Source organism: Macaca nemestrina, chromosome 1 (assembly GCF_043159975.1).
Source record: "Macaca nemestrina isolate mMacNem1 chromosome 1, mMacNem.hap1, whole genome shotgun sequence".
Classification (NCBI taxonomy): Eukaryota; Metazoa; Chordata; class Mammalia; order Primates; family Cercopithecidae; genus Macaca; species Macaca nemestrina.
The window spans coordinates 219,858,994-219,873,425 of NC_092125.1; the positions used below are offsets into that span (position 1 = coordinate 219,858,994).

The 14,432-nt window shown below is 47.9% G+C and overlaps 1 protein-coding gene across 4 annotated transcripts in view; it reads right to left on the minus strand.

Annotated features, from left to right (window-relative positions):
- LOC105473204 (kazrin, periplakin interacting protein) overlaps positions 1–14,432 on the minus strand; it is a 1,227,585-nt gene that overhangs the window by 476,237 nt on the left and 736,916 nt on the right. The window lies entirely within an intron of this gene.

The window sequence follows — 14,432 nt, forward strand, 5'->3', positions numbered from 1 at the left end:
ATATTCACAGGTCTCCTTGCCCTGTTCAAGGTTTAAAGGAGAGGCCCAAAGGGGAGGTCTTCTCTTCTCACTCCGGCTTCTGTCTGCTGGACTCTCTTGGGGCCAGAGCCCTGACCGAATGCATCAGCCTTTGGGGTCCACGGATTTGGGGTGCTGTCTGTCCAGCCTTCCTGGTAGGTGGAGCCACACCAAGGGTGCATGGAAGAAAAGGCATAAGAGATGTGTTTCAGGGACTGAAGCAACTTCAGGATGGCTGCAGCCCATTGTGCATGGTGGAAGGTAGCACTAGATGATGCCAGAGAGGTAAACTGAGGAAGGGTTGGAGGACAACAGGGAGCCACTGAAGGGAGTTGAGCTGAGAAGTAACAAGCACAGGTTGCTCATTTAGAAGATGGGCTGCCGGCTGAGGATGAGCTGGGTGGAACTGGGTGGGATGGGGGACTGCAGAGTGTGGAAGGCAAGAGGCAAGGAGACCAGAGGGGAGGTGCTGCTGTCTGTCCAGGAGACAACTGATGGCTGCCTAGATTGGGAGAGTGGCAGTGAAGATGGAGAAGTGGAAGGAGGCAAGACCCATTCCAGTGGCACACTCAATCTCATCCTTCAGAGAGGCCCATCTCCCTGTTGCCTGCAGAAACGTACACAGTCATTTTCCACTGTGGGCAGGGTCTTCCCCTTAGAGTTCTCAACAGGACAACCATTTTGGGTGTGTTTGTTTGTTTGTTTGTTTGTTTGTTTGTTTGTTTTTGAGATGGAGTCTTGCTCTGTCGCCCAGGCTGGAGCGCTGTGGTGCAATCTCAGCTCACTGCAACCTCCGCCTCCCTGGTTTAAGCCATTCTCCTGCCTCAGCCTCCTGAGTAGCTGGGATTACAGGCGCGCACCACCACACCTGGCTAATTTTTGTATTTTTAGTAGAGATGGGGTTTCACCATGTTGGCCAGACTGGTCTCAAACTTCTGACCTCAGGTGATCCGCCCTCCTTGGCCTCTCGAAGTGCTGGGATTACAGGCAAGAGCCACCACGCCCGGCCACCCCAATTATTTTTTGCGTGCATGCGCACACACACATTGTGGGATGGATAGTGTCCCCCCGAAATTCATGTCTACGGGGAACCTCAGAATGTGGCTGTATTTGAAAACAGGGTCTTTGCAGAGGTGATTCGTTGAGACGAGGCCATCCAGGATGAGGGTGGGCCCTGGTCTAATGACCAGTGTCCCTGTGAGAAGAGGAGAGGACACATGGAGACGAAGACACGCAGGGGAGAGTGCCAGGTAAAGACAGAGACAGAGACTACAGTGATGACAGTGTGAGCTAAGGACGCCAAAGAGGGCTGGCAGTTGCCAGAGACGAGGAGAGAGGCATGGGATAGTATCTCCCTCAGACCTCCCAGAAGGAGCCAACCCTGCGGGCACCTTGATTTTGGATTTCTGGCCTCCTGGACTGTGAGAGAACAAATCTGTGTTGTTTGAAGCCTGCCGGTTTGTAGTACTTTGTCACAGTAGCCCTTGAAACTGATAAAATGATAACATACACACACACACACATATATATACACACATCTATAAATAATTTTTCCTTTTTTAGGTTCCCCACAAGAGCACACACACATATATTTACCATATATTTACGTGTAACAGTGGTTCTTAACCCTCACTCCCCATACAATCACCAAAGGAATTTTAAAAATAACACCCCCCACCCCCGCCACACACACACTCCCACTTCATTCAGGAGTAATTAAACCAGAATCTTTGGTAGCTGGAACCAGAGGATTCTACAGAGGGCCAGCCTTGAGAAGAGATTATCTGAGGAGGGTGGCAATCAAACGGACAGGATCTGCAGTCAAGCCACCTTCGTCTCCACCCTTCTCCGCTGTGTGCCCTTGGCAAGTCATGTGACCTTTTCGAGCCTCAATTTTCCTCATCTGTGGAATGGGGATGATAATCCTACCTGCCCCCGCCCCCACCCCCGGGATTGCTGTGACACTGAAATAAGTTAATGTAAGCAAAGAACTCAGCTCAGTGCCTGGCATCTAGGAGGCTCTCAGTAAAGTGAACACAAATATTATCGTATTCCTTTGAATACCATGATGTCAACAGCATGACTCTGCCCATCATTCCCATTTATATCACCCCTTACACTTTCTGATGAGCTGCTGCGTGTGTTTTTCTGGCTCCATTTTCACTGTGCACCTCCCATTACACACCCAAGATATGGAGGGAGATCATTACACACAAAGAGAGAATATGCAACGGCCGACCACAGGAATGAGAAAGTCAGAAAAGGGGGCCTGGGCTCTCTGGGCAGCCTGCATAAAATGTCAGCTCAGATTCCTGGGTAACCACGTCCAGCCCTCCACAGGTCTCCTTGGAAATTATAGCTCCCAAGGTTTCCTTTGGCTGTGAAATGTCTGAACTTCGGGTCAAATTTCCCCTCCAACACGTCAGCTTGCATTTGGAGCAGGAGGGTAAGATCACTTTGGCTATTTCCTCTTTAGATTCCCTTTGGTCTTATTTCTCCCCTCCTAAGGAGGATGGTATCTCACACATTAGCTTCATCCCAAAATCAAATTACAACACTGTTTCAATTCCCCTTGTTCACGATTAGCCGTAAAGCCGGGCTGGGATCTACTGGGGAAAGGACTCACCTCCTTGCAACCTGGAGTGAGCTCCTCTCACTTCTTTTGTGGCCTCATGCATCAGGCTGCCTCAGTTTCCCTGTCTGTCAGGTGGAGGAAATGACGGTCCCTATCTCAAGAGACTGAGGGGTGAATCCAATGATGCCACACAGGTGAGACGTGTCCAGAGCAGTGCTGGGGCCCAGTGAGTGTTCTGTGTCAGCCGCTGCTGTTATCGTCATAATTAACAGTTTTAAGGGACATAGGAGAAACAGAAATGCCCAATGAACACAAAAAGCCCGCCATCCAAAAGGCGCAAGCACGTCTGTCTATCTCACCTTCCTCTGAGCTGGGGGTCAGACAACACTCTCTCCACCTAGAGGTCAGAGACTCCAAGTAATTCTCCACCAGCATCGAGAGAGGCAGACCACTGAGTTCGATTTCAAAGTTACAGTTAGGAATTTCAGAGCAGAATGGTAATTGACATCCAGCCCCACCCCCTCACTTGACAGATGAGGAAACTGAAGCCCAGAGACCGGAGTGCCTTGCCCCAAATGACCCCATCTCATAAGCATGAAGGGGTAGAACCAAACCCAGTTGTTCTGGTGCCCAGGCCCAGGCTCCACCGACACCCTCTCTTCAATTCTTTTCCCAGTCCTCCCCGCTTTCAGTTGGAATTGTTTCATTGAGGTTGGTGTTGAAGCGTGGAGGAGGGGAGTAGAGTATATTTTTACTCCATCCTTTACTCAACAACCGTGATTTTCCATATGCCCACAGACCTGGGTGTAAACAGAAACCGCCAGTGGGGTAAAACCAGTCAATGTGGTTAGAACCGATGTGTCATAAGATAGCATGGAATTCGGGGTTTTAGAACCTTGGCACCACTGGCAAGCTGGGTAGGGGGCTGGCATGTGCACTGTCTTAGGTGTGTACAGGCCTCCCTGGCCTCCACCCACTGGATATCAGTAGCATCAGATGTGACCAAATGGCCCGAGTTGAGAACCTCTGGTCTAGTTATTTCAGACCAGCTATAACACACAGATTGCTGTACCTGAAGCACACAGCCCTCTTAAGTACAGGTGGTGTTGCATCTCCCATGATGCCCTGAGAGAACGTGGCAGAGGGAAAGAATTGCTCGGGGTGGCTAAGAGACATCATCATTGGTGATAGCAGCAGCAGCAGTAGCAGTCATCGTCATCGCGTTAGTACAGAGGTAGAACAGTACAAGCCAGTCTAGACTTAGAGCTGGTGAGGCACCCAACACTGACCCAGGCACTGGACAGGGACCTTCCTGCACCCCTCACAGGGTATGAGGGAGCTGTCCTGTGCATTGTCCATGTGGCAATGTCTGGAGACATTTCTGGGTGTCACATCCAGGGGGAGGTGCCAGTGATATCCAGTGGGTGGAGACCAGGGATGCTCATAAGCACCTATGTCAGTGCACAGGACAGTTCCCTGCCCCAAATAGGACACTTAGAGCAGGTGAAGGACTAGCCCAACAATGCCCAATGCTAGGGCACAGCAGCGTGGATGTCCGCATTTCACAACTGTGCACCTCCCTTATCCATTCCGCCACCTCATCCAATTAAAACGAACAACAATGAAAAGCTCGTGTTCACTGAATACTTAGTCTGCATCAGTACAAACAACTTGGCATTCAACCTAACCCCCTCATGCCCTTCCTGCAACACCTGTGGGGTGGGTACCGTTCCCTTCCCCCTCATCATTTTACAGATGGGGAAAATGACATTTGTAGTTTAGGAACTTGTCCAGGTGCATTCAGCTGTTAGAAGGCAAAGCCGAGCTCTACCCTATACAGTCACACTTACGGCCCAATTCCTGAGCCATTTACCTCCGAGACATGTTTTACATGCATATAATAAAGCAAATGTTCAAAGCCACCCACCCCTGAGTGGAATCCTGCTGAGGAGGAGGTGTTCACTGATTGCAGAAGAAAAATGGACCGTGTATTCTGTGCATTTCTGCCCTGGGAAACTTCTCTGCTGGTCAGCACCTTCTGACCGCAGGAGCCTCTCCAAAGCCTACCAAGAGATCTCAGAAAGGCAACTCAAGTAACAAAGCCAGCCTGTCCGGGAGCCACATAAACAGGATGTCACTGAATGGGTGAGGGAAGGAGCTGAGCTGTCCAGACCCACAGAATGTGGGCGAGAGCTCCCCATAGCTGACAAGAGCTGAGCTACTCCGTGCTACTGTATTGTTATTCTCTTGAATGATCAGAAATTAGAAGCAATGACGGGCCTTATTTGCAGTGCCGCAGGCTTCCGGATGCAGCTAGGTATGTGTAAATAACTGGATATTGACACAATCTCCTGCTAACGTATAATCCATTTTCAAAGACAGATTCTCTGTGTACAGTTATGAAATGAAAATTTTTTTAAGACAAAAGAGAAAACTCCTTAGTGATCTTTCAGCTTTTATCAGCCAGGCTTGGTAAAAAATGAAGTTGGGAGGGATTTGATACATACTCGTGGGGACAGGGTTCACGGGAAAAGGAACAGTTCAAGTGCCGGTATGGTGTAAATGTGGATTTTGTGCACGGTTGAATTACAATAAATGGCATCCACTGCCTTATAGATACACACACATAACTCCTTGTGATGGTAATAGGAACTAGGCATGCAAAGAGAGGGAAAAGAATGGGTCCCTCTCTGCAAACCCTATATTTATATTGAACATGATCTCCAGCTCTCTGCAGTTGTTGGGCCCTGCTATTAAGACCCTCAAAGACCAACACAGGTAGGCACTAGGGCACCAAAACAACCCCATTTTGTCAGGTTCTACTGTAAGCAATTGTGGTATTTTTCATCTCACACAAATGCTGACTGCTTCTACCAGGTGTCGAGCGGAGCTCTCTCTTAACCAATATAATGGGTACTTATTTTCATAATCATGTCCCCAAGGCACTGTAGGAGCCTCAGTATCTTCTGAATCCTCAAAGAGAGAATGAATAATGCTCTGTGAGTCTGAGAGTCAGGACTGTGTGTCATTCTAATGCTCTGCAGAGTGAATGGCTGTGTAAGTTTCCTATGGCTGCTGCAACAAATCACCACAAACTTAGTGGCTTCGAGGAACACATGTGTATTATCTGACAGTGCTGGAGGTCAGAAGCTGGAAAGTGGGTCTTGGGGGCTAAAATCAAGATAGAGACAGGGCTGTGTTCCTTCTAGAAGCTCTAGGGGAGTATCTAGTTCCTTGCCTTTTCCAGTTTCTAGAAGCACCCACATTTCTTGAATCAAGGCTCCTTCCAGCAATGGCATCTCTCTAACCTCTGCTTCTGTTGTCACATGGCCTTCTCTGATTTGGACCCTCTTGCCTTCCTCTTACATGAACTCTTGTGATTACATTGAGTCCACATCTCAAGATCCTTAACATAATCCCATCTGCCATACAAAGTTTTGGGGACTTGAGCCTACCAGTGTCTAATAACCAGAAGATCTGACAATATTAAGTGCATTCTGGCCGGGTGCAGTGGCTCACACCTGTAATCTCAGCACTTTGGGAGGCCGAGGCAGGTGGATCACTTGAGGTCAGGAGTTCGAGACCACCCTGGCCAACACAATGAAACCCCGTCTCTACTTAAAATACAAAAATTAGCCAGGCATGATGGCGGGTGCCTGTAATACCAGCTAGTCAGGAGGCTGAGGCAGGGGAATCGCTTGAATCTGGGAGGCGGAAGTTGCAGTGAGCCAAGATCGTGCCACTGCACTCCAGCCTGGGTGACAGAGTGATACTCTGTCTCAAATAAAAAAACAAACAAACAAATAAATAAATAAAGTGCATTTCGTCCTTCCTCCCAAACAGGAGAGTGTCTATAGTGACTCTTCCAATCCTGTACTGGTGACAAATGTATTCAGGTCACGCCACGGTCCACACCTGGCTCAGTGTGGAGGAAGAGCATCAACAGAGGTGACCAAGGTTAGGACTGCAGAGGGTACCTGCAAGATAAAATCAAACAAGCGGATTTCTGCCAGGTTTACACTTGCGGTCTCGGTTTCCTTTGTTAGTCCTAGCTGAGAACAGTGCAAGTTCATTTGGAAGCGAGGAGATGATTACCTATAGCCTTCGGGTGGGCAGGAAAATGAGTAGAATTCCAATAAGTGAATTAAAAAAAAAAAAAAAAAAAAAAAGACAGCCCAAAAGAAAAGATTCTCCTTCTGGGCACTTGTTTAATGTTCTCGGAAAAGTTTAGAACTTCTGCCATAAATCTTCAGTGCACTTATTCTTCTCAACACAGACAATTCTTCATTATTCATATGTCACTGATCTAATTTTTACCATAGAAGCGTTTTCTGATGTTGACATGTTGACAGCAGGGTAATTCTTTCCCCGATAGAAGGATTCTTCTCTATAGAAAGGATTCTCATTGAATTCCCTTAAAAATCAACCATGAAAGGGATGCTATGCTTCATACAAAGTTTGCTTTAAAATAAAAACAAGGACCTTCAATGCATTCAAAACATGTTTTGACTGATAAAATTATTGTAAGCATTCCCCTGAGGCTCCAACCCCGTCCCCACCCCAGAAAGCCTTAGCTCCAGTAAGTGAAGTACACCTGTGCACGGTAAGGGGGAGATGAGAATTACAGCAAAGCCTCCCCCAGAAACCTGGAATTGCAATGAAGGTGTTTCACACAAACTGTTCCCTTTCCTGCTTTTTAAAAACTTAGCAGTTTGGCAGTCATACTTTGGTTTGACAGGGAAGTGTGAAAATGTGTCATTTTGTCTTCTCCGAACTTCCAAATCCAATCAAAATAACATTTATTCAAAACTGGGGGGTTGCTTGCCAGAATTTGTGGTGTGATATTAAGAAAGCTGACCCCAGATCTCTCTCACTGCTTTTCCTTTCTTCTGGTAATAAAAACAACACAGAGCTTCAGATACACAACCCCCAAAGGTACATGTCACCCGCGAGCTTCCTCGCCAACACAAAGGGAGCGGCTGCCTGGGGATGTTTGCCACTTCATTCCCTGGGAAAAATCCCAGCAGCCCAAGGATGCAGGCCCATGTGCTCCTGCCCTCTCTCCAGCACACAGGGTGGTGCGAGAAGTTGCAATGTGCACAATCTGGAGTCACACGTCTCTGCTGTACTGTGGCGGGGCCACCAGCTGGATGCCTGAGCATGATCCTCCCAAGGCAGCAGCAGAGCCCTGGGGTGAGAGGTAGCAGGATCAGGGGCTGGAGGGCCTGGCCTGTGTCTCTACACCACCTCTCACCAGCAGTGCTACCTCTTTCCACCTGTGCCACCTCTTCGAGGCTCAGTTTCTCCACGTGTCATGTATTAGATAGGATTTTTGGTTGTGATCGATGGTAATTCCCAGCCCAACCTGGGAATTAGAAAAAGACTGTATGGGTGTATGTAACTGAAATGTCCAGGGATGAGGGCTTGATCCAGGCTAAAATTATTCTAGCCTTCACCATTTCTTGGCTCATACTTGGCACTCCTTACCTTGTGGTACTAAGATGGGTACGGCAGCTCCACCCTTTTAATCTCTTAGGTCCCAGTGCAGAGGGAGTCACTTCCTAGTAGCTTTCTATAGCAGCTCTTGGATTCACTCTGATTGGATGCTGATGCACCTATCTCTGAACTAGTAACTGTGAATATAGGATGAGGCAGCAGGGTAGGGGATGTTCCATGAACCTCTCAGCCTAAGAGTCAGGGAAAAATGGATCCCCAAAGCAAAACTGGGGGCTACTGCTAGAAGATCAATACACTTGGAGGAAGCGGCAATCAACATATACTAGTTATGAAATTGTATTTTAAACATATTGATTTTTACTTTTATTGTGCCCTTATTGACTTTATCCTATATCAATCTTTGCAACAACCCTTCAAAATAAGGCATTATTACCCCTATTTTATTGATGGGAAAACAAAGCTTCAGAGAGGTTAAGTGTCTTCCCCACAGTCACACAGCTCAAAAGCAGCAGACCTGAAGTTTGAACCCAGGCTTGTCTGATTTCAGAGTTCATGACTTCTCTGCTAGGACTATTGTTGAATTGTGGTCCACTTGGGGTAGGGGAATCATTAGAGAGGAATAAATGCACATGCCTTACATTTATATACACAGAGCATTTTATGGCTTATAAAGCATGCCCCAGTCAGCATCTCATTTAACCCCCACGATGGCCCTTTGGTGGAGAGGTCATTACTATAATCTTTTTAAACAATATTATTTTAAAATAAATTAACACAGAGATGAGGTCTCACTGTATTGCCCAGGCTGCTCTTGAATGCCTGGGCTCAAGTGATCCTCCTGCTTCGGCCTCCCAAATTCCTGGGATTATAGGCATGAGCCACCTCACCTGGCCATTTTTATAGTTGAGTATACAGACAACGGTTAAGGAATTTGCCTAATGGCCCCAGCTTGAACAATAGTTGAAGAGTTAAATTCTCTCCACCATCCACAGTTTCACAGAAGAGATAGAAAACACCTACTAGCAGTTGGCTTAAAGCTGGACCGTGAAGAACCAGGGTGAATACGGCATCAGGACCGAGCTAGGGCATCCCTAGGGATGCTCATTTTAGTGTGCCTGCATTTATTCATTTCCCCTTCTCTGATTTTTGTTTGAAGAGCCATTATTCCCTTTATAGCGCCCACAGACTCTAGGAACAGTGTTACAATGGGGGACTGGCCCTGATGTTTCTGTTCCCAGTGCCATGTTCAGTGACATTGCATTCGTAGCTGAAAATCAACCCTAGCAGAAATATTTTACTTACACGACGGGAATTGGCAAATGTTGCATTTTGGGGTCGGGGTGGGGGGCAGGTGGGGCTTTATTTGCTTCTCAGAGAGCCACATGTTCAACATCCACCAGCATGCTGCTGGGTTTTCTCCAGCCCCAGCTCCAGGGTGTGTGGCTTCCTTAGGTCTAAGTTAAGAGTAGAACCCAGCATGACACCCCGGCCCGCGTGCCTCCCGGACTCCACTCCCACCACACCCTGCCTCAGTGCCGGGGTCAGAGGTGGGCATGCGATCCAACTGATCCCTTCAGAACTAAGTCCGGTATGTTTTTCCCAGAGATTAGACAGTGAGCTCCTACCTAGCGGACGTGAACAAGGAAGCAAGGCGCCCTGAAGCCATGGCAGCCATCTTTGGACCGGAAGAGAAAGACTGCTATGAACGGAGGAAACCAGAGGGAGCAAAGAAGAGGCAGGGCAGGGCCACCTCACCCGAGCTGCTGCATGGGCCGTGCTGGGGGGCTCACAGCCTGTGAGGTTTTCCATCATGAGCATCCCTGACCATTTCAACCAGTTTAACGTGGGTTTCCGTTCCTTGCAACGAACCACCTCCTAAGTCACTTAGTAGAAGAGCAAAGGAAACAGCCTACAGAGTCGGGAGCTGCCGCTGGAATACAGCAACGAATACGGCAAACTGATGTTCATAAAAGGCTCTTGGAGAAAGAAAAACATGTTTCTTACTGTGTCAGGCACTAACAAATAAACACATGCCAACCCCAACACCTTTCTTCGGGACCACTGGTTATCCATAAGACACTGCATCCTCCCCGATTCACCATATGAGAATTGGTCTCTTTAAGAATTAACACGAGGCCGGGCACAGTGGCTCACACCTGTAATCCCAGCACTTTGGGAAGCGGAGATGGGCTGATCGCCTGAGGTCAGGAGTTCAAGACCAGCCTGGCCGACATGATGAAACCCCGTCTGCAATAAAAACACAAAAATTAGCCGGGCATGGTGGCACACGCCTGTGGTCCCAGCCACTCAGGAGGCTGAGGCAGGCGAATTGCTTGAACCCGGAAGGCAGAGGTTGCAGTGAGCGGAGATGGTGCCACTGCACTCCAGCCTGGGACGACAGAGCAAAGACTCCATCTCAAAGAAGAAAAAAAAAAAGAAAATGAATGTGAAAAGATGTGACAGTGCTTCCGGTTTTGTTAAGGGTTAATGATGGAAGCAAGAGGTGTTGGTAGCAAGATTGCAGCTGACATGAATGTCTCCGTCCAGCTTTCTGGATTCCTCATCTCTGAAACAGGGATGGTAGGACCCACCCCTTGTAAATTTTCTGTGAAGATGAAATGAAATCAGTCAGGTTTGTGAAAATAGATTCCGTATCTGGCCCGGCATTCTCCAGATGAATTCCATTTACATGTGCATCTTAACTATTAAACCACATAAAATGCCTTCGCTTTTACTTGGGACAATAAATGAAAACTCTTTTGACATTTGAAGCATTTCATGTCTCTGTGCTTCCAGAGAACAGTTCCATTTAACTTGAAAGGGGTTTTCAGTGTAATTCACGTTTAATGTTATGAAAGCATTTCTCTCTCACATTGGGCTTTATCTAAATTTTTAAACAAGGCCTAATTTACAGGCCCCAAACGACTTGGCAAATTTCCTGCAATCTCATTGAAAAAGTCCTGGCTGGTTACATGCTGCTGGTGTGTTGAAAGACCGCTTTGTCTAGGGTGCCAACGAAAACTGAAATTACTCCGCCGACAAAAGGTCGTCCTTTCAAACAAACTCACAGGATCCACAGGCACGCCTGCTAGACAGAGCTGCACCCGGATCCGCTGCCCCAGGACCAGACCAGGTGTAATCTGTACCCGGTCTGTAGCAATGGAGACTGAGATGCCCCGTTGCAAGGGGAGAAAATAACTCAGAGAACACACTGATTTTGTTTGCAAGTGGATGGGTGTTGCCTGTTTCTTGGGAAGGAGAGGGTGAGAAGGTCAGATAGACGAGGGAGAGAGAGTTCCATATCCATCTTGCCCACACTGTTGTCAGCTGTCGGACACATCTGTGATTCACACGTAACCCAAATGCCAAGTGGAGGCCTGATGGGCAGAGACTAAGCCTGTTACCCCTCCCCCCCCACATACAAGAACAGCCTCCTCAACACACCTGGGTGCCCCTTGCACAATGCTTATCAGGCCTAGGTGTGGAGCTTCTCTAAACTTAGCTGGTTGTTTGGCGGTTGGGGGGTATGCTACCCCAAACACGAATACCCTGGCTCTCCGTCAGCTGCTGTGGATTCTAACGGGAAACTAGCTCGGCTGGGAGTCACTGAACCTATATTTATTAGGTACCCTCAGAAGGCAGGCACTGTGCTAAGCCCTAGGAATACAATGGTGATCAAACCAGACGCAGCCCCTGCCTTCACAGAGCTTACGGCGCAGCAGGAAGAAAGCAGATTAAACCAACAGTGATACAAGGGGAGTGAGGAGCGAGCCTTTTAAGTCCTGAGTGAGATCGTATCAGGCCTGTGCAGACAAACCTCCTCGGGCCTCCCAGCTCGCCAGCTGCAAGGGCTCACTCCCTCTGCACGCTGTGGCCCAGCCACCACTCTGATCTCATCTCTTACTGACCTCCTGGGCAACTTGCTGGGCCCCAGCCGCAGGGGCCTCCTTGCATCCCTCAAGCACACTAAGCAGGCTGCAGCCTCATGGGCCTCTGCACATGCTCTTTCTTCTGCTTGGATGCTGAGATGCTTGGTCCCCGACATCCCATACCTGGCTCCTTCACACCCTTCCCGCTCTCTCTGAGAAGGCTTCCCTGACACCTCCATCAAAACAAGTAAGTCCCCCAGCCACTCTCTCATTTCCCTAGCATCCCCAGTGCACTATAGTTTTATTTGGTTACTGTCTCTTTCCCCTACTGGTCTGTCTGTTCACTGCTTTATCCCAGGGCCTCCAACAGTGCCTGGAACATGGTAGGTGCTCAATAAACATTTACCAAGTAATAAATATTTACCAAGTGTCATGGTAAGTGACTTCAGAGTGCTAAGGGGGCACATAGTAGGAGCCCAGGCCCTGCCAGAGTCTGGAAGGCTTCCCAGAAGTGTCACTTAAGGATCAGTAGAATGTTTGCTTTTTTGCATGAAAAGCAGGGAACAGGGCCGCAAGCAGCATGAACAACCTGGAGAAGTCTGGAAAAGTCTTCGAGGATTTTGGTGTGGCTGGGGAGCAGGCTGCATGGGGGCAACAGCAAGAAATAGGACAAGGGAAAGAGGCAGTGTCAGGAACAGCGGTGCCTCAGGAGCCACGGTAAGGAGTTGAGGCTGGATCTGGAACCACAGAGAACCACCTAGCAGGTATTCAGAAGCAGAATCACACAGAGAAACTTGCATTCCAGAAGGTTCACTGGGGCTGTGGCTTGGAGAAAGTGGACGAGAGGCTGGAAGATGCTGCTGTAGGGGCTCATGAGAGATACTAAGACCCTTGGCCAGGCTGGTAACCCTGGGCAAGGCACTTGACCTGGACCCATCTGGACCTCCACTTTCTCATCTGCCAAATGGGTACACTAAACAACAGAATGGGCTGTTGTAAGAATCTGTGCACACAGTGTTGTTTCTGCCGGAGTGCAAAGGGAAGCACGTTGTTAGGAGGAAGACTAGCTTTACCAGCTAATGGCTGAAGCTTTACATTTTCATCCATGCTTAGCACTTAGTGCATATGTCAGAATCTAAACTCATGAATTTCAATAACAGTGTCATTGATTGACAGCCAGAAGTCATTAATTCCGTAGAATGTGTACAGGCAGCAGGAGAGGAAGAGGACAGAATAAAAGGCCTCTAATGACACTTGCAAACTCTCAGCAGGGCTCAGTGCAGTCGGCTGGAGCCAGAATTCCACAGCCCCACCAGGTATGAGAACGAAGGACGGAATTCTCATGAGCTGTGCCAGCTCTTTCAGCTCAAGTCCATGCTCAGGGAGAAGAGCTTCTAGATATAAATCTGCGTGACATATCGAATATCCCTCAGAATCCCGTAGGTCCCCCTGAAAAGCGAGAAACAAGTAGACATCCAGGTATGAATATGGGTGTGGCCAGGGAGAAAAGACATTTGCTGAAAAGGACTAGGTTTCTTTGCCAGCCCAAATGACTACCACTTCCCACAACCTCTCGTTTCCGGGGAAATTGCAAACAGCAAATTATACCGAGTGCATCTGTCCCTGGGAAGAAATCACATCGTCCAACGCACAAACCTCCCGCCCTCTTTCATGTCTGCTAATTGCCTGCCAAATCGAGAGACTTTTGAAAGGCAGGATGATAATTGAAGTTTCACATAATTACATTTTAAAGTAACGCTTTTAGCTTCCCCCAACCTCAGTCAAAACTCTATCTTGTCAAAATAATCTTAAAGTTTTTTTTCCCCCCCTTAAACAGAGATTGATGAAATATCACTGGAAATCTTTTAGCTGCTAATTATAAGTCAAGCCTCTTTGGGGCTTTTTGGGGGATATCTCTTTGACTTCTCTAAGTGATTCGTTTGGTCCTCTGCTTTTAAACTGTTCATTTTCCACTTGCAGAGAAGAGTGAATTTTCTTCCCCAGTTTTAATTACAATCGAGGCATTATCCTCGGATAGTAGAGAGCAAGGCGTTGCACTGTGAGGGGGGCCACCCTGTTAATCAGGGATAAATCTAGTATACTGTGGAGGCTCCTACCTTTCATTACATTACCTTGTTGGTTTAATTAATGGTATTACCCTCTGAACTGTGTACTGAAGCTTAAAAGAAATTCCACACATGCAGAAAACACGCTCAAGGAAAGAGAGAAGAATGCCTAATAGAACATCGCTCATCACCCTAGGTACCGCTGCTAATGTCTTCCATGACGACTATGCGGGGTCGGGGGGGTGGATCCTCCAGGGGACGCAGGTTGAGCTCACATAGTTCTCTTAGAAATGGTGGCCATGTCTGTATTTTGGTTTCTGGCACAGACTGGCGATTTATCTGGGATACTTAATTTTAAAAACCAGACATCACCTCATCAAAAAATGTTGTCCCTGTTTGTTCAGGTGTAGTTTTTGGTAATGTCTAGTGAGATCAGGCAGGGCAGGT